The 21165-nt window shown below is 40.6% G+C and overlaps 1 pseudogene; it reads left to right on the top strand.

Annotated features, from left to right (window-relative positions):
• The first annotated feature begins 5314 nt into the window (after positions 1-5314).
• LOC131906494 (C-type lectin domain family 4 member A-like) lies at positions 5315-20748 on the top strand (annotated as a pseudogene).
• The last annotated feature ends 417 nt before the right edge of the window (positions 20749-21165 follow it).

The following is a 21165-nucleotide window of genomic DNA, read 5'->3' on the forward strand; positions in this document are numbered from 1 at the left end:
GTGTTTGCTAATGTTGTCCGGTTTGTCTGAAACCATGTTTGCATACAGAAGCTCATGAACTTATGTTTGCTGCAGAGTGTCTTAGGACACAGTTCTCTAACTGCATAGTTCCTCTTCACCCCTCCTTCCTATTTCTTTCCTTCCCCCTTTGAGTTCCCACTTTATAGTATTTGCATATCATGCTGAGTAGGGTTGAATGCTACAATTTTTATCTTCTTGTTTTAAGATGTTGCATCTCTGTATGTGACTCGAGTGATTCTGTGGTTTCTCATTCTCATGTGGTATATCCCAGCAGGAAATCTCTCATCTCTCATACAAGTGTGTGATGTGACAACTTATTACCATAGTACTGTAGTCCCAAATTTTAAGATAGGGAACTGAGAATACCAGAAATTAAATGACTTGCCCAAGGTATAATAAATAAGAGGTGTGTATATTTTAGTTAGTTCCTCAGGCTGTAAATCATTCCATTAAGAAGGACAGATGGACACACGAGCTCACAGAGACTGTGACAGCTACATTAGACCTGCACAAGCTCAAGTCAGACCAAATCCCAGCATGGAGGAGGGGACGTGGGCACAGAGTCCCACCCCTAACAGAGATGTTCTTCCCAATTGATAGCTTCTGGAGAGGAAAACCAGTTTTCCCTAGTGGAGTGTCACTAGGTATATCAACCACACTCCAGGGCAGGCCCCATGCTCAGGAGTAGTCAACAAACACAAATGGACTCCATGTTTTTTGTTCTTTTAATGAGAGAAAATAAACACGAAGTGGGTGGGTAGGAAGTTTGGGGAAAATCCAGAAAAAGTGGTGACAGGAAAGACTATGATCAAAACATGTTGTATTAAGGTCTTAAAGAGTAAATAAAAATGTTATTTAGAAAAGGATAAAACTATCCGCCCATAGTACTGATGTGAAATATTTTCATCAGATAAGAAAGTCTTAGAAAGGGTGTAGGAATGATCAAATAGAGGTGAGCCTTTGGGATACTTGCTTGCATATTACATAATACAATAATGTGCTGTGGGCTCAGTTTTTTTGTTTCTTTTTTTCATTTTTATTTATTTATTTTTTCTATTATCGGCTTTGTACAGTACAAATTCTTATCCTAATAGTGAAATGTTTCACTGATGCTTGCCCAGTGATTGAGTAAAACCAGAACTTATTATAAGCCACAGTCATCCTAGGGTCCCCCCTGCTTTGTAGCCTCCCTGGTTCTGTGGGTTGCAGTCTGATTGTTCTTTGCTTTATATCTAGAATCCACTTATGAGTGAGTACATAACATGTTTGTCCTTCTGGGTTTGGGTTACCTCATTCAGGATGATATTTTCTAGTTCCATCCATTTGCCTGCAAACCTCATGCTGTCATTGTTTTTCTCTGCTGAGTAGTACTCCATTGTGTATATGTACCACATTTTCTTATTCCATTCTTCAGTTGACCGTCATCTAGGTTGTTTCCAGGTTCTGGCTATTACAAATAGTGCTGCTATGAACATAGTTGAACATGTATCTTTGTGGTATGCTTGAGCATTCCATGGGTATATGGTGGACTCAGTTTTCAAGGGAAAGTCAGAGATTCAAGTGGAGGAGAAGCTGCATGCGTAGTGGGGGAAGGGTAATTTGGGCACACATGACCTTGATTTCCACAAAGTTCACTCACAGCTTTCAGACCCCTATTGCCTCTATCCCTTTTCAAAGTAATTATTGTGAGAATTGCCCTCATCCTTTTCTCTTTCAGACTCTGGCAATCAGAGCAACAAGAGGCAAGAAGGCATATTGTGTTGTGCAAATTATCACCCTAAAGTTAAAGGATGGGGCTGGAGTGACATCTCTTATGATAGTTATTATAGTCTGTAGCTAGAGTTTCCCTGCCTGGCCCCTGGTCAGGGAAAATCTCTCTCACCTGCCAGTCCCACAGCTGCTCAGACCCGACCAAGTAAACACAGAGACTTATATTGCTTACAAACTGTATGGCCGTGGCAGGCTTCTTGCTAACTGTTCTTACAGCTTAATTTAATCCATTTCTATAAATCTATACCTTGCCACATGGCTCGTGGCTTACCGGCATCTTCACATGCTGTTTGTCATGGTGGCAGCTGGCAGTGTCTCTCTGACTCAGCCTTCCACTTGCCAGCTTTATTCTCCTCCTTGTCCTGCCTATACTTCCTGCCTGGCCACTGGCCAATCAGTGATTTATTTATTGACCAATCAGCAACACACTTGACATACAGACCATCCCACAGCAATAGTCAGTTTGTGAGATGATGCAGCTGTCTTATGAATCACACATTCTCTATGGACATGTGACATGGTTGAAGTGGAATCCATAATCATGGAGATAGCTAGGGATCAAACATAGGTGTTTGGAATTGTATTAGTAATCCAGGATCTTAGTAATTTCTCTCTCTCTCTCTCTCTCTCTCTCTCTCTCTCTCTCTCTCTCTCTCTCTGGAGTCAGGGTCTCACTGTGTAGTACTGGCTGTCCTAGAACTCACTACATAGAACAGGCTGGCCTCATACAAAGATCCTTCTGTATTTCCTTCCTGAGTGCTGGGATTAAAGGCATTTGACCCTGCACCCAGACTCTAATAAATTTTCGATGTCTGTAGAATTTTATGTAGCTGGGTCAGAGACTCTTCCATTTATGAGAACATTGGCTCACATTTGTCCTCATTCATCCATTTGTTCATTCATAAAAGAAGCATTTTCTCCCCGCCAGCCACTATGCTAGAGAGACTTTTGTGCACACACAGAATGCACATGTGTCTCTCTGCTAAGGTCTGTCTGATGCTAAGGTTTTACTCACTGATTGGATGCTGTGATTCTGCCCCCATCTGCCGTTTGTCTTTCCTCTTTGGCTTTGTTGATGTATAATTTACAAATAAACTTCTGTATGCTTAAGATATCAATGTGATGATCTTATGTACGTATATACTAGGAAATGATTACAGGTTAGCTAACTTAACAAGCTAGTTATGCATTACAGAAGACAGTGGCCATTTGTTTTTTGTTTGTGCAGAAAGAACACTTAAGGTCTTCCTAAACAAATTCCTGTCACACTGTAATACTATTGACTGTTGTCACCACGGTGCACACTGGACTTCAGAACTTCTCTTGGATCTGAATTTTCAGTTCACCATCACCATCCTATTTCTCCCAACACCCAGATCCTTGAAATTGCTGTTGACTTTCTTCCTGTGAGATTTCCTTGTGAAGATTCCACACAGAAGTGGGGTCTTATCTACACATGGCCATCCCAATGTGAACCCAGAGTTCCTGCAACTGTGCCTTTCATTAGCTGCTCATTTCCTGACCACAATCAAACTCAAGTTCTTTCTACGCAAGTTTTGGTTTCATGTGTTTCAGATTTACAAGTTCACTTCCCAGATAAGAAGGTGCACAATAATTCTGGGGGGACTTTTTATTTTCTTCCTTAGACAAGGTTTCTGTGTAGACCTGACTGTCCCAGAACTTGCTCTGTATAGCAGTCTGGACTCGAACTCAGAGATCTGTCTCCCAAGTACTTGGATTAAAGATGTGATCCATCACTTCCTGACATCTGGGGGGACTTTTACTTTGTTTAAAGTGAACTTTCACCATTATTGTTTCTACAACAGAGACAGGGTGGAGGAAGCCGAAAGGTCCCCCTTCACTAAGCTCCTCTGACTGCACAATAGAGTGAACTTGAACTGTAACATCGCCCCAGTACTCAGTGCTGGACGGCTTCATGCTACTCTGTATATAACGTGCTCTTTAATTTTCCTCAGAGCACTTTTAAATACACAGACATGTCACAAAATTAAATGAGGTCTGTGTTTGCAGGGTGATATTAAACTGAAAACTATCCAGGTGAGCCCAGGTCAATGAATGGACCTATAAGAAACACTGAATTGGCTGTTACTTTAAGCCCCAGGGTTTGGGTAACTCATCAGCTCCTCAACTGAAACAAGTTTTTAATTGTATTACATGCTCCGAACTAAGATTCTACAAAGCACATTCAATCACCTTCTATTTCTACAAAGTTGAACAATTTCTAATGTACCAAACACCCCTTAATATCATGATCGTCCTGCTCTGGGTCTTGAGTGCTGGGATCAGGTGCTGCCCAAGTAATGGGAAACAAGTGTCACTTTTGGTTCAGAAGTGGAGCAGAGGTGTCAGGAGAGGAGAGACCTGTGGTTTGTGATTTAAACCACAGTGGGGCAACAGGGAACTGTTTTAATCCAGCCCTACCCAGAAAATTCCCACAATTCCAGGGCACAGAGCCCTTGCTTTCCCATAGTAGCTATTTCCAGTGTGTGTGTGTGTGTGTGTGTGTGTGTGAGCTGTTACCTCTGGCTGAAATATTCGGATCTTGGGTTTCACTGCAGATGATGTCCTGTTTTAGCCCTGACACTTGCTAGAACAAAAGGGGAAAGGACAAAGCCTCCAAGGGAAGGCTAGGACAGCGGCCCTGTTGAGTGTCTTAGCTCCTAGACCTACTTCTCTGGAAAAACATCTGTGGGAGGGGCTGGGCCAGGCTTTCCTTTTCTGTTACTGGAGTCTAAGAAATGTTTGCTCAGACTTACTCAAATTCAAATGGATCAAGGACCTTGACATAAGATTTTGGACCCTGAATCTGATGGGGCGGAAAGTAAGGGATAGGCTTGACTTCAATGGCATAAGAGAAGACTTTGTGAACAGAACTCCAATAGACCAGAAATTAAGACAAACAGTTAATAAGTGGGATCTCATTAAACTAAGGGCTTCTGAACAGCAAAGGCTGTCAGTGGAATCAGAAAAAAATTCAATACCAGCTGTACATCTGATAGAGAGTTACTATCTAGAATAGACAAAGAGCTTTAGAAAAAGAAAAGTACTCCCCGCAAGGAAAGGAAGTGAACAACTCAGTAAAAAGAAAGAAAACAGCTGAAGAAAAATCCTTACCCACATAATTTAAAAGTTCTTGGAGATTTTTTTCTCACCCCAGTCAGAGTGATTAGTGTAAGACCAAAACAAAACAATAACAATGAAACCCAGCATCAACAAATGCTGAGCTGGATGTGGAAAAGGGGAACACTTATTCATTGCCAGCAGGAGTGCAAACTGAGGAATGACTGTAAATATCAGTGTGAAGTTCCTCAGAAAGCTGAAATTAATAGCTGCCATACAATCAAGCTGTACCTCTCTTGGGTATTTACCCAAGGGACTCCGTATCCTAATCTAGAGATGCATGCTCATCCATGTTCATTGATGCACTGCTCACAATAGCCTTAAGAAAAAAGCCTAGATGTCCATCAGCTGATGAATGAATAATGAAATGTATATTTACACAATGGAATATTATTCACCTGTTCAGAAAGATAAAATTGTGAAATTTTCAGGTAAATGAATGAAGCTGGAAACATTCATCCCTACTGTCTAGCTATCATAGTGCTGGAAGGTGCTATGCATGCTACCAGAGAAGAAAAGTAATCATCAATCTTATCCAGCTCTGAACCCTGGGAGCTACAAGTATGATTTGACTTGGCAAGATCTGCCCACTGGTGCAATAGTGGCTGCAACATCATGACAGCAACCAACAACTTTCTGATTAGATTTAAGTTTTGCTCCATAAGATGAAGCACACACCTGAAACCATTATTGTGCTAAGAACCTATGGCTAGACTGATCATAGGTCATAGGGGAGAATCTATTACTATTATTTAGCTAAAGGGACATAATATACTGGCCCTTAAAGACGTATCATTAAACCTGAATCAATGTATCAGGCCTCTCCTGAGAAGCTTCAATTTGCTGTAGATGATGATTAATACAGAGACCTAATACTGACCAAGGTACAGTGAATAAGCAGAATGTTCACCCCTAAATGGGACATGTAATGGGGGATTTATTAAGGAAATTCCAAGTAGTTAGAAGGAAGGTTTATTTTGGGGTAACTTACAACATGTAAATGGATAGTTTACAAGATCTGGGAGAGGTGAAGTGCAGTCCAGTGGTGTTCTCTGGAGAACTCTGGTCGGTCTACCACCCAACACCCAGGATCACCAGGAACCAAGAGAGCTGGCACATCCAGATCTCGGGTCTTAGGTAGGGGTGACAGTTACCAAAAGCCTCACTGGGGGTAGAACTTCCAGGTCAAAGCTGGAACAGCTACCCACTACTGTTCTAAATACCCCCCTTTTGTCTAAATAAGAAAGTTCTAACCTAATACAAAACTATACACAATAGGAATGATTATCAAATATTGTCCATGAGGAATAAGGGATAATGACCTAGATAAGATGGAGCTACAACCAACATGAACAATATCAAACAAGAGACACATAATAAAATCCAGAGAAGTCTGGAGCATAGGTAAATGGAACATTACAAAGACCATTCCAAAAGGTGACCTATCCTAAAGAACCTAAATCTAATACTTAATATGTTCTAGCTAAGATACAAAAAGATTGCAACTACAACTGTTAGTCTTCAATCCCATCAAAGACCTGAGAAGGAATGCAATGATACTTGAGAAATGGGAGAAGGATGCAAGCAACTTTCCAGAGTCTTGGAAGAATAGACAGAGACAGCTGGCAGCCTGGACAGTCACCTAAAGTTACTCAGCATTGCTGGTGCATTCAAGTTGGCTATAGGCCTAGAGTATCTGTCAGACCACTTTACTGTCAGCAGTCGAGGCAAGGGCAGGTGTTTGCCCAGTAGGCCATTTTGTACCAAAATGAAGACAAACTTCCAAACAGAAATGTCTCAGAAGCTCAACATTGTCTTGGGATCAGATCAGTGCTGCCAGGAGCAATCAAAACATTTAAATGCCATATTCTCCAGGTATATAAAGTTTTGATGATTACTTACCTATCTGACATATGTTTCTGTAAGTCTGGAGAACCTAACTAACATAACTATAGAGATGACAAACATAGGTGACTATAAATCTGTAAGTCTTATCTACCTAGATAACCTAAGGACTAAGGCCTCATGTAAACAAGGTAAACAGTCTGTAAGTAAATGTATGGTAAAAGGACAATGACTTCAAAATTGTGACAATACACAAAATAGCTAAGGCAGAGGTAGGAATGTATAGTACAATATGACAATAATCCTAAATATATATCAATATACCAAATATCTTAAGCAGAGGTAGAACATACATACAGTATAACAAATATAATTTTACACTTGTATCAATATACAAAACATTTCAAATAAGAGTAGAAATATATGTACATTACAACAAATATGGTTCTGTATTTGTATCAATATACAAATTATCTGGAATAAGAATATAAAAGTAGTTTACATTTGTATCAATATATAAGAATCCATAACAGTGCAATTTATCTAAGGCTGATATTTTACTAAATTAGTTTACTAGTATATACAATAATCTACCTTAGTATCCTATACCTATCCCTTCCCTTTTATTAGGTAATATTATATCTTTCTGAGGTCTTTGATGTAGTTGAAGACTATATAGTTATAATTTTCCTTAGTTATGATAAAAGATAAGTTAGATATGAAACCTTAGACTCACAAATATAGGATAAATAGAATATTTTCTTTGAATTTGCCAAATATAAATAGACTAGATATTGTAACTGTAATTTTTGTTTGATAACTGTTTTGTTATACATAATTTTACTATGTTAAAGTTAGAACTTTCCTTTCTAATTAAATTGAAAGGGGGAAATGCTGTGGGATAATGCTTTTATACACTGGTTTAATAAAATGCTGATTGGCCAGTAGCCAGGAAGGAAGTATAGCCTGGATAAGCAGACAAGGAGAATTCTGGGACAAGGAAGGCTGATTCAGGAGATTCCAGCCTGCCATTCAGAGAGCAGCATGTAATGGCACACAGGTTAAGCCACACACACATGTGGCAACATATAGATTAACGGAAATGGCTGAGTTTAAATGCTAAGAGCTAGTCAGTGGTAGGCCTGAGCTAATGGCTGAGCAGTTTTAATTAATATAAGCCTCTGTGTGTTTACTTGGGTCTGAGCAGCTGTGGACTGGGTGGGACACAGGGCAACTTCTAGGTACAGACGTATATACCACAACTCCCTTCCATACAAAGATCAGGGAACGTTGTGGAAGAGGGAACAGAAAGTTTAAGAGCCAAATGTGATGGATGACTGTAAGGAAACAGTGTCTTTTGTATAGAGCAGGGCACCTGAATATATGGACTCACAAGCCCAAGTCATACCAAACCCTATCATGGGAGAAAACCTATCTCTAGGTTGTTTCCAGGTTCTGGCTATTACAAATAACACTGCTATGAACATAGTTGAGCAAGTGTCCTTTTAGAATGACTTTGGGTATACGCCCAATATTCTTCCAGGGATTCTTATGTCTCCACTTCATTTTAACTGGTGCAAAATAGAATCTCAAAACTGTTTATATTTTTATTTACTTTAAGGCTTAGTATTTTTGAACACATTTTTAGGTATCCATTGGCCATCTGTATTTATTCCTTTGAGAATTCTCTGCTTAGTTCATGAGTCCTGTTGGGAAAGATTTTTTTTAACCTATCCTGTAAGCTGTCTCTCCATCCTGTTAATTGTTTCTTTTGCTGTTTACACCACATTTTTGAGGATGCTGTCAGCAATCCTTTAGCTAGATAATGTAAAGTGATTGGAAGCGGTTTGCACAATTGATCAAGTGTGTTTGCATAATTCTCTGTGGAAGGATTAAACTTTGACGCTCTTGACACATTTTCCTGTGGGACCTACAGTGTAGGTTGTCTGTCTTTCTACCTATTTATAGGTTTGTGCAAGTGACTGCCATTGACCAGTATTACAAGAGTGACTTTTTATGACCACTACATTATTCATTTGTGTGTGTGTGTGTGTGTGTGTGTGTGTGTGTGTGTGTGTGTGTGTGTGTAGATGGACATGGAAGTTAGGACAACATGTAGGAGATTTTGTTCTCTTACTATATTCAGGGATTGAAGTTGGGTGATCAGGCTTGGTAGCAAACACCTATACCTGCTGAGCCATATCACTAGCCCTAACACCACATTAGAATAGAGGAGTATATTTCATGCTTAACTACTCTGTGGTCTTGGCTCCAAAATGAGGAAATGTATGGAAGGATCCAATCAGAATTAGCCTTTGCTAAATCCTAAGCACAAATAAAATGTGATTGAAATAAGTGTTTGGTGTTGTAAGCTAGTTAGGTCCTGGAATTGTTGATGACACTGTATAGTTCATGCACATTGTGTTTTTTACCCTAGGGAGAGAGAGGTAACTTTAGAACTCAATTTTGTAAACGGACTTTGAATGGTAGAGACTCTGGAATAAGTGGTTACAATTGGGAGGGTGTGTGTGCATGAATCACTGGGTCCCTGAACTACATATGGAGAACTACTAATTCTCTTGTTTTTCTTGTATCCTTTAAAAATACTATATTCCTTTTTCCTTACTAAATAATGCAATTTCGAGTAAAGTATTATATAGGACAAGGCAGGGTAGGCGTCCATGGTAGGGTGGGGTGTGGGGAAGCAATGATCTGTCTGTGCAGTGGCCTCGCTTGACAGCTGAATTGGTCCTGAGCAGTGAGGGGAAATGTATCTTGAATGGGGAGTAAGTCCACAAGCAGCAGCCTGATGTGAGACTTCAGAGCCTGAGAGGTGACAAGGTCAGCTGTGTCTGAGAGTGGACAGGTGCAGAGCCTCTGAGCTCAAGCAGGGTGAGAAGACATCCATGCTTGAGGCCACTTCTTGTGGGAAGTCAGAACCCTGAATGAGTGAGTGAGCAGAGGGTCCTCAAGGCCAGCCTGGTGTGACACCTTAGCACTTGAAGGAGGTGAGTGTGGGCCCCAGTGCAGTGTTAGCTGCAAGTCAGGTTGGGATCCGGAGACTCAGCAGGCTGAGGCGACCTCTCTTGCAGAGTGTAAACCAGGTGTGGGTTCCAGGGACCGGCAAGGTACATGTGGGAGTAGAAAACACAAGGTGGGAACTCAGTGACTTTCAAGAGAAGGAGGAAATCCTTGCTGGGGTGTGTAAGAACTGGGTGTCAGAGCTCAGGCAGGTTAAGGGGGGTATCCATGCCTCAGATAGAGCTGGCATGGGTTCCAGAGACTGAGCAGGGTGAAGACACTGTCCCCATGAGGTGGGACAGTCTAGGGTGTATACTAGGTGTGTTTGTGTTGAAGAACTCTTCTGTCCATGGGGGCGACTTGAGTGTGGTGTTAAAGCTTCAGGTAGGTGAAGAGGCAGCTCTACAGAGAACAGGAGTAGGAATCACAGCACAAGACGGGAAATGGAGGCTTTATTGTAGAGGTCAGCTCAGACCGAGTGTCAGAACTCAACTCTGTGAGGAGTTTGACTTCTCTAATGGCCTGGTTCCTCTTTTCCATTCCTTCCTGTTTTCTTCTCTTGCCCTTTGAGTTCTTGGTATCTCTATGATTGTATAATGATCCTGGGTGCATTTTCTGCCTGTGATTCTCCCTTTGCAGGTCAGGGGACTGGACCTCATGCTGCAGGCTCAGGGCAGCTGTCTGTACTGCCTCTCATCTCTAGCTGGTATCGGGACAATTTGCTGCCACATTTGTTTCTCATTCAGGATCTATTTTAAAGAAGGGATGGCATACATTTTGTGAGGGCAGGTTCTCCACAGGTTTTTCAGAAAACATTTATTTTAACAAGAACCTCAGGAATAAATTTGATTCCACAGACATGGATGCAGACTCTCCTCCAGGTAAGAAAACATTTTCTGCTGCTCCTAGTGAGTGATGATGTAAAGGACAAAGATGATCTTAGTCACTGGCCATGCCTCTGGGTCACTGGAGTGTCAACCAAGTGTGTTGCCTGTAGACAGATGTGAAAGGTTGTGGGATTGTACAATGGAGAAGAGAAGGTGTTGTCTTTTGCCATCCAGAGAAAATCCCGCCACCCATGTTATGGTATCCTTTTTTAAATATAAACAGACATATACATGTGTAACAAATTGTTTCAAAGTTAAACCATGACATACTGATTTCCCCTCTATCTGGTGACATGTCATAGTCTGTTGGCATCCAGGTGTTGAGTAGTTTCTTTCACTCTCTCCCTCCTGTGATGGGGACAGAACCCAGGACCTCATCCATGGTTGGGAAGTATTGTAACTCTTTTAGAAGTGGTGACTGAAAACGTGGTGACTTTATCATAAAATGTGACTTCTTGACTATTGCATATTTGAAGTTGGAAGCAAGCTGGAAGCTTTAAAAATATATAATGGAATACTATGCAATCATAATAAAACTAATAAAGAAGACATGATGATACAAAAAAATTACCATCCAGTTGTGCGGCACAAGCCTGTAATCACAAAACTCAGGAGTTAGAGACAGGGGGGTTGCTGTGAGTTTGAGGCCTGCTTGGACTACAAAATGAATTGGAGTCAACTTGGGGTACATACCAGTCACTGTCTCAAAATAGAACAAAAAAATATAAAGGAAAAAATCATGATATAATGTCAAAGAAAATGATGGTCACTAAGTGGTATTGATGGTGTTCTAATTATGGAAAATATGTATTTTATATGTAAAAGCTTTAAACTTTAGGAAAGATACATACCAAAAAACTGAGAATCATTCTCAATGTCAGGAATAAATGATTTTATGTATATTGTAATGTTTCCATAATTAACATAAATTATATATGTATACATTATGTATATAGTATATAAATATAATATATAAGGAATATAATTATTTCCAATTATATTTTCCTATTATTTCAAACATCATGTTACTAGTGTTTATCATGCACAAAAAGAGTAGAATAGGAGAAAGAAGAGGAAATAGGAACAGAGCTGAAGATATGAATTTGGTTTGTCTTTCAGCTCCTCAAAAGAAGACCAGGACTCATGAAAGTTGTCACAGATTCTCCAAATTGCTTCTCATCTCGTTCATAATATTTTTACTGCTATTGAAAATCTTATTCTCAGTTGCTCTGATCAGTAAGTATACCCCTGGGAGAATTAAACACAGAGAAGGAAATGGACACATTAGACAGATGGTGACCCAGAAACCTGAGAAAGACACTCTCTGGAGAGATGGATGACATTGGGAATTTCCCTCTGTTTCAGAATAACTCTTCTATAAAAGTCATTCAATCTCACTGGAGAAGCAAGTATGTATTTGTTGGTCTCACAGAGTGAAATCCTAGGGCATCTGTGTTAGGTTCCAGTACTGAGGATGAATCTGTATTTCCTCAGCAGTATTTAGAAGCCATATCCATTGGATGCACAAATATTTATATTTTTGAATGAGTAGGGTGATGGAGAAGAGATGGTCAGAGCTATTCCAGGGACAGTGCTCCTGTGGAGTTCCTTCTAATCATTTGTTTTTGTTCCAGATCATGTGAGACCTGAAAGCTATTTAGAAAATAGTGGATTTCTCTATGGATTGGCTTTCAAATTTATCAAAAATAAAAAGCATAAAATATATTTTATGTAGATGTTTATTCATTCATTCAATAATTAATAATATCCATTTACTATATATTAGGCCACATATCAGAGAGTCCAAAAAGATCAACAGTCCTCAGTCTCAGGAAATGTAGAGAACAGCCAAGTGAAGCAGTGCTTATAAAATTGCATGGGGAATGCTCTGCAGGTGAGAAGTAAGGAGTAAGCACAGGAGGCTAAGAAAAGCTTGGAGTAGATGACACGTAGACCTGTGTGTGCCAGCAATGTCCTAGACATGTGGGGGCATGGGAAATAGGGGCAAATATAGGTGCACATTACTGTCATGTATAGTGCTACATGGAGAACTAAGCATGAAATTGTAGGGAGCAGACAAAACTGGACCTAGATCACAATATAGCCCATACTATATCACACAGGTATCCCCTCTAATGTTATTTTATTTAGTAGCTCTTGCTGAACCATTAACCAACTTAAACCTTAGTAGGCTAATTGAACTATTTATTTAATTTTTGCGTGGTGGTTGAACAGAGACTGGTCTCTCTTGGGAGATTCCCATGGTCCTAGGTGAACTTACTCATTCTCATGGAGTCATATATCAGTAACAGACAACCCAGCTTCCCATGACAACTTCAGACTTTCAGGATGGATGGTGGCAGTAAGCCAAGCCCAACATGGAGCACACACACATTTCCCTTTGTGTATTTTATTGGCCAAAGAACTCTTAAAGACAGCTCATATAAGGTGATTAGAAATAGACCAGTTTCTTTAGTAGGGAACTGCAAAGGCATAGTCCAAATGGATATTCACATAGGGAAGGATAAGGAGTGTGTCCAGTGTTTCAAATGTGCCACAGTCATGGAGATCCCCTGAAGAATCTGAAGCAGGACATGATAAAATTAAAACTGACTTAGAGAAGTTTGCTCTTACAGAGGTGTGAAAACGAAGAGAAGCAGAAATTAGGACACTAATTCAGAATCCGTTTGAGCAGCACTAGGGGTTTGATCCAAGGATCATACTAGTGACACACAGGAGAGGAGATAAGTCAGACCAAAAGGAGGTGACTTTTTGGTCAATATCGATAGCTGAGAATAGGGGACACAGAGGAGTGAGGTATGACTTTAATACTCTGATTTCATAAAGTCAGCAGTCATGAAGTAATTTGAAGAGGAAGATGAACAGGAGGTTTGGGTTGGAATATGATGATTTAATTTTGTTTGTTCACCTAAATCTCAGATGCACAGTTTAGTTGATGCATATTAACATGTTTTAGGAAGGAGGTGTACATTTTAGAAGACCTTTGCTTATAGGCAGCAGATAACAAAAACTGACTAAAAAACAAAACAACCACTTCTACTCCCCACCCCAAAACCCAGGACAATGAATATCACTAAGGAAGAGGAATTTGGAGGAGAAAGAGAGATACAGAAGGAACTGGATGCAGTGTTCCATTTTAAGAGAGGTGGGTGTAGAAGGAAACAGGTAGGGAAGAGCACAGGAAACAGCAGCAAGCAGGACCAAGCAAAACAGGAGGGAGCCACTGTCTCCCAACAATTAAGGAGGAAGAGAAGTGGGCAGGGTAATGTGAGAAGTCCCACAGGAAGATGACTGATCAGTGGACAGGAGGAGCCATTGACATCTAGTTCAGGAATGTTTGGTAAATGAGCAGAAGGGAAAGCCAGAATCTAGTGACTCCAGGAACAAGTGGGAGATGAGGAGGAGAAGAAAGAAATTCAATTTCTCGAGGAAAGATGAGTTAGTTTTAAGTTAGGAACTCGGTGAAAGTGTGGGGACCCTGAGAAGTCAGAGCTGGGGTAGAGGGAGATACAGGAAAGAAGAGGACGAAAACAAAGTCCTTTTGATCAGTGTTGGGCTTTTATAACTTCCGTGCTCAGGTAACCTGGAACTGCTCTGAATTAGCTCATTTCTTCCTCACCTTTCCTGGGGTGCTCACATACTTAATAGAACTTATCACCTAAGATGTAGTCTTCAGTGCGTCCTCCATGAAATGTTGAAGAGTCCCCAGGGTCATGGTTCTGTCCTGTCTTTCCAGCTCTTCCTGAAAATATCTGTGGTCATAAATCACTAGGAGTAGGGTAATCTTGACTGTGGAGTAATGGAAAATTGTCTTTATTGTGGTAGGGTCTCATGTAGCCCAGACTAGCAATGAACTAACTAACTAATCAACTAACTAAACCAACCAATCAACCAACTAACTAAGCCAAACTAACCAACCAACTAACTAGTAAAACCAACCAACCAACTCTACTAATTTGTATAGTTAAGGATGACCTGATTCTTACTCTGTATCTTATTCTAATTCCCAAGTGCTAGGGCCAAAGCCATCATATTCTGTGGTGATAGGGAAATCTTCCCCAGGCTAGCTTTAACTACTCGGGTAACTGGACATTTATACATTTTGTTTCTACAAAGAATGTAAGAAAGTGAAAGTAAAAAGTCAAGTCTTAGCACTATCAGAAAAATGAATTGTTTTCATTCTGTTTTGCAGCTTTGTCTAAAAAATATTCTCAGCTTCTTGATGAAAAAGCAATCATAAAAGAACTGAATTACACTGACTTGGAGTGTAGAAAACAGCATTCACTCTTGAAAGGTAAAACTTAATGTGCTTAAAATCAGTATTTCCAACAAGATTCTGGGGTAGCTCCATCAGCAATGGGCACTATGGGAACATGACTTCATACCACACACTCAGTACCAGCTGCCTGGGGAGTTTTTTTTTTTAGAGGTCTCCAATCAGGCATAATTGGCATGTGTGGCAGCCTAGTGTCAACACAGAAGAGTTTCAAGGAGGGAGAAGTAATACTGGACTGAGTAGAATTTTATTATAAACAGAAAGGAGCTCCAGAAAGAATAAAGCAAATCTGCTGGCGTGAATGTGAGCATCTCCAGGGAGTCATGCTCAAAGGTGTGTGTTTAAGACTTTATTTTTAATTAAAATATGTATATATGCACGTGCTTGTGTGTAGGTTGGTGTATGTGAGTGCAGTGCCTGCTGAGGCAGAAGAGGGGGTCAGATCCCTGGAGCTGGAGTTAGATGTGGTTGTGAGTCATAGCTTGTGGGTCCTGCAAACCGAACTCAAGTCCTCTGTAAGAGCAGTACACACTCTTAACCACTGAGTCATTTCTGTAGTCCCTCAAGTGTTTTCATAAGTGTGTGTGTGTGTGTGTGTGTGTGTGTGTGTGTTGGTGTGTGTGTGTATGTGTTTTTGTGTGTTCTTATGCCGATCTGTGTATGTTCTTGTGTTTTTCTCAGTTTCAGTGTCTACAAAGTGTAATTTACTCAAGATTTGAATAGAGAACTTGTTTTCCTAGTAAACTAAGCTGGAAGGTGGACTGATGAACGTGTATTGCTTAGGTTTAGGAGAGAGAGGGAAGTGCTTAACACTATCCATCACTTTGCCCCCGAGTAAGTAGTTTCTTGACTGTCTTTGACACCTGTAACTGAGATGTCTTTGGAATACACCATCTGGTCCTAAATAGGCACAGTTTGTTTATTGTCTTTGTCAACAGACCTTTTGGAAAACACATGTTTCCCTAGACCATTTGAGCTTGTCTGGGGTTCCTGCCTTTCTCAGCAGATCTCTCTCTCTTCACTCACTGGATCCTTTGCTGTAAAGAAGCCTGCAGTCCTATTCAGGGAGTCCTTGCCTGTGCCCACATCTTGAAATGTTGTCTTTATTTTTTTTTGTAACAATTTCAGGGTTCCAAGTCTCACAGCAAGGTGTTTAATCCATTTAGACTCTATTTTAGAGTCAATATTTACGCAGAACGGCTATGGATCTAGCTTCATTCTTCTGCACATCGGTACCTAGTTTTCCCTGCACAGTTTGTTGAAGAGCTTATCTTCCTCCCATATGTATTTCTAGTGAAAAGTCCGGTGGCTGTAGCTTTGGGGTTCATGTTTATGGTTCTCTTTTGTGTTCATTGATCAATGTGTGTACTTTTGTTGTGGTACCATGCTATATAGTGTAGCCTAAAGTCAGGTCTGGTGATACCGCCAAAATCATTCTTTTTCCTTTAGGTTGCTTTGGCTATCCAGGGTTTTTTTTAGATTGTTTTGTTCATTTATCTTATGAAGAATCTTGGAATTTCTATGAGGATTGCATTTATCTGTAGACATTTAGGGTTTTTACATGAGACTTTATTTTTGTGTTTCATTTCACTTTTTCTTCCTTGAGGGTTCACTGATATCTCTTTTGCCTTCAGGATGCAATTAACACCCTGGAATACTTAAAATATGTTTTTCAGATATGAAATTTCCATTCAGCTCTTTACATCTCTCTCTGTTCATGGTTTACATATATTTGGTTTTTCGAGGCAGGGTTTCTCTGTGTTGTTTTGGTGCCTATCCTCCATCTTGCTCTGTAGACCAGGCTGGCCTCAAACTCACAGAGCTGGTTTACATGTTTTTAAAACCTTTTCCAGAATCGTTTTATTTTCATCCTGAAAATAAAAATATCATGGGCATTAAAGTTTTTAGATTAAACCTATAATTAATTATCTTGCTTGTTATATTGACTACCACTTTTATCATCACTAATTAAAAATATCTGTCTGCTAATTCTGAAATTTTGCTGCCTTGGTTAATGGCATCTATTGTTTTCATGTATAAATATGTATATATTTATGTAATATGAGAACTTCTGGTTCTTGGTATGATGAATTCTATTCTTTGGAGACCCAGAATGTTTTGCATTATGTCTTGGGCGTCTAAGTGTTCTATACACTCAGTTTTCCTGACAGCAACCCATTAGGATAAAGGGGTCCTGACATTGGTGTCCATAGCGGCAGTCCGGGGTTTCTTGGCACCTGACAGAGAGGGACTCCTTGTTGTATCTGGAGAAGTGTGAAGTCCCAGCTTCCATGTGGTCTCCACATCAAGCAGGTTTTAAAATGACTTTATGACATTGCACTTACATTTCCTTCTTCCCCCAAAGGCAAAGTCTGGAGCTGTTGCCCAAAGGATTGGAAGTCATTTAGTTCCCACTGCTACTTCAGAACTTCGAATGACTCAGCATCTTGGAGAGAGTGAGGAGAAGTGCTCCAACATGGGTGCTCATCTGATGGTGGTCCACAGCCAGGAAGAGCAGGTGCATCCTGGGAGAGAGTGTAGACTGGTCCCGCCCTGCTGTCTTCCTCTTTTTACTAAGAGGGAGTTTTGTTGACATGGGTGTTGCTGAAGTGGCAGAAGGCTTTCCATCAGGAAGCCGGAAAGGTTGCTTCAGCCTTGGCATTCTACACCTTGTCCCTGCTTCAGTGAAGCTAAACAACCCACAAGGAACCATGGCAACAGAAATGTAACGTCTGAGGTGGAGGGAAGGATGAACTCTTTCTGCTAGAAAGAGCAGTTTGTGATTTCAGCACTCTAATGCTTCCTGTAGTACCCACTGCCTAACAGAGGAGGGCGCAGAGCTAACTAGGGAAAGGGGATCGAATCAGGAGAGTCACAGCCAATCATCAGAAATGAAATATCCGAGGTTATGAATGGAGAATGCTTACATCTGCTAAATTCGCTCATGCACAACTTTCAAGAATGGTGCAGGTGAATAAAAGAGGGGAGTGAGTCTGAGATGAGAATTCATTATGATCATAGACAGAGATTGTTTCCAATGTCATGGAAATCAGGCCTCTGAGTGATGACTTTGTGTCCTGGTCAGCTGGAGAAGATGGCACTCCTGGGTGTGGGGGTGGCTCTTCTATTCCTTGATCCTTTCTTTGTCTTCTCATCTCTGTGTGACCAGATAAATGTCAGTCAAAGTATCACAGTATACCTCTAAAATGTATAATAAATGTGTATTAATCTAAAATTTGAAAACTGTTTAATGACCTAATGAGATGAAGTAGGATTTGATTATTATGTATTTGCTTATATGCATAGTATTGGACCTATAATTTTGTATGGTTGAAATAATTTTTAAAAGATCTTATAAAAATTCTATAACAGAAAAAGAATCACTGCATCCAGGCTGAATGCTGTATCTTTCTTTCCTTTTAGGATTTCATTACCAAGATCCTGGATCCTAAAGCTGCTTATTATATTGGGCTTTCGGATCCAGGTCACCGACAGTGGCGATGGGTTGATCAGACACCATACAATGAAAGTGCCACGTGAGTCCAGAGTTACCTAGAGGAGTCCTGGGTCCTGTAGCATGAAAAAACTTTAGGGTGTTCCAGCTGTTGGTTATGAAACTAAAACAGCTCACTCCTGGTATGAGTGCTGGGGGTGGAGTTACTTTATCTCCATTTGCTCATCAAGGAATCCTGTGAGACACATGTCACTGATACTCCAGGAGAGGTGAGGAAATTGAGTTTGAAGTGTGTAGAACAATAAGTACCCAGGGCACCAATCAAGTTGCTACACCATGGTGGGTTTTATTATGTTTTCAGTTTCTCTCTCTATTTTTTTTTTTTTTTAAAGAAATAGTTTTTTTTTTTTTTTTTTTTTTTTTTTTTTTTTTTTTTTTTTTTTTCCCCAGCCCGCCCTCCATTCCAATCTCCTCCAGGGCAAAGCCTTCCCCACAGACTGAGATCAACCTGGTGGACTCAGTCCAGGTAGGTCCAGTCCCCTCCTCCCAGGCCGAGCCAAGGGACCCTGCATAGGCCCCAGGTTTCAAACAGCCGACTCATGCAATGAGCACAGGACCCAGTGCCACTGCCTGGATGCCTCCCAAACAGATCAGGCCAATCAACTGTCTCACCCACTCAGAGGGCCTGATCCAGTTGGTGACCCCTCAGCCATTGGTTCATATTTCATGTGTTTCCGTTTGTTTGGCTATCTGTCTCTGTGCTTTATCCGACCTTGGTCTCAACAATTCTCGCTCATATAAACCCTCCTCATTCTCGCTAATTGGACTCCCAGAGATCCACCTGGGGCCTAGTCATGGATCTCTGCATCCAGATCCCTCAGTAGTTGGATGAGGTTTCTAGCACGACAATTAGGGTGTTTGGCCATCCCATCACCAGAGTAGGTCAGTTCGGACTGTCTCTCGACCATTGTCAGCAGTCTGTTGTGGGGGTATCTTTGTGGATTTCTGTGGGCCTCTCTAGCACTTTGTTTCTTCCTATTCTCATGTGGTCTTCATTTACCATGGCCTCCTATTCCTTGTTCTCCCTCTCTGTTGTTGATCCAGCTGGGATCTCCCACTCATAGGATTTAATTTATTTTTATTTGTGTGTATAGCTGTGTCTCTCTATGAGTGTGTGTCGTGTGTATGTGGGTGCCTATGGAGCCCAGAAGACTGTGTTGGATCCCCTGGAGCTGGGGTTACAGGTGGTATGACTGTGCAAATATGGGTGCTGGGAACAGAACTCTCACAATTTCTGGAAAAGTACAAGCACTCTTAATTCCTTAGCCATCTCTCCAGCTCATTTATATCTTTATAATAAAAATTAATGTTAAGATCATAACTGATTATTTCTCATAAATCAAAAGTCCTCAATCTGATATCGTGTGTTATATTTATGTAATTATTTAAATTTCTAATATCTTAGTATGTTCCCACATTCTATCCTGATTTCTGCAGTCAGAAACAGGTAGTAATATTATTCTCAGGTTTCAGAGGAGACTGGTAGGAATCCAGGACAGTAAATTACTTGTCCTAGATGACAGAAATAAGTGGAATATCTAGATATTTTAAGTAGTTCTCCAGTCTTTAAAATAACACTATTGTAAAATGAAAAAAAAAACTTTAATAAAACATGAGAATAAGGAGAGACCTTTTCAGCTATAAATAAGCACATGGAATGACAGTCCCAGGTACCAAGACCTAGGGATGAAGTAGGCTCTGGGATGTGTTCTGGAAGAACAGTTAAGTAACAAGCTAAGAGAACATTGAGTGCAGTGGCCCTGTTTCCAGGGACACGTCAGACATGGGTGGTGGAAAGCGGTTGGTTTGTACACACCTGAATCTGATTTCCACAAATTCCCACCGCATCCTCAGGCTTGCTTACTCTTGTTTTCTCTTTCCCAGTATCACTGTGGGAAACACTCTGATGCTCTTTCCTCCCTTCCAGGTTCTGGCACCCAGGTGAGCCCAACTATGACCATGAACAATGTGTTACAGTAAATCATCGAAATTATGGTTGGGGCTGGAATGACGTTTCTTGCAGTGCTATATTGAGGTCAGTTTGTCAGATGAAGAAAATATACTTATAAATCAATCATTCTCCACAGACATGGGATTGCATTTTTATCCAGCATTTCACAGACACCTGGAAAGATCTTCTTGTGGAAGAGATGTCCATAGAAATTTAGGTAGGCAGCCAACAGTTTTCCATTTGATAATACTGGTCTTCACATAAACTTATCTATTCATCCTTTACTCTTTTATATAATGAGACTTTCCCATATACTGGTAGCACACGCCTTTAATCCTAGCATTCCAGAGGCAGAAATCCATCTGTTCAAGGATACAGCCAAGCATAGTGATTCATGCCTTTAATCCCAGAAAGCAAGCCTTTAATCCCAGGGAGTGATGGTAGAAATCAGAAAGGTATATAAGGCATGAGGACCAGAAACTAGAAGCAGTTGGCTGGTTAAGCTTTTAGGTTTTGAGCAGCACAGTTCAGCTGAGAGCCATTCAGATATGAGGACACAGAGGGCTTCCAGTCTGAGGAAACAAGATCACCTGAGAAGTTGTCCAGATGAGGTTAGCTGTGGCTTGTTCTGTCTCGCTGATCTTTCAGTGTTCACCCCAATACCTGGCTCAGGTTTGATTTTATTAATAAAGACTCTTTAAGATTCATCTGGCGCCCA

Source organism: Peromyscus eremicus, chromosome 3, assembly GCF_949786415.1.
Source record: "Peromyscus eremicus chromosome 3, PerEre_H2_v1, whole genome shotgun sequence".
Lineage (NCBI taxonomy): Eukaryota > Metazoa > Chordata > Mammalia > Rodentia > Cricetidae > Peromyscus > Peromyscus eremicus.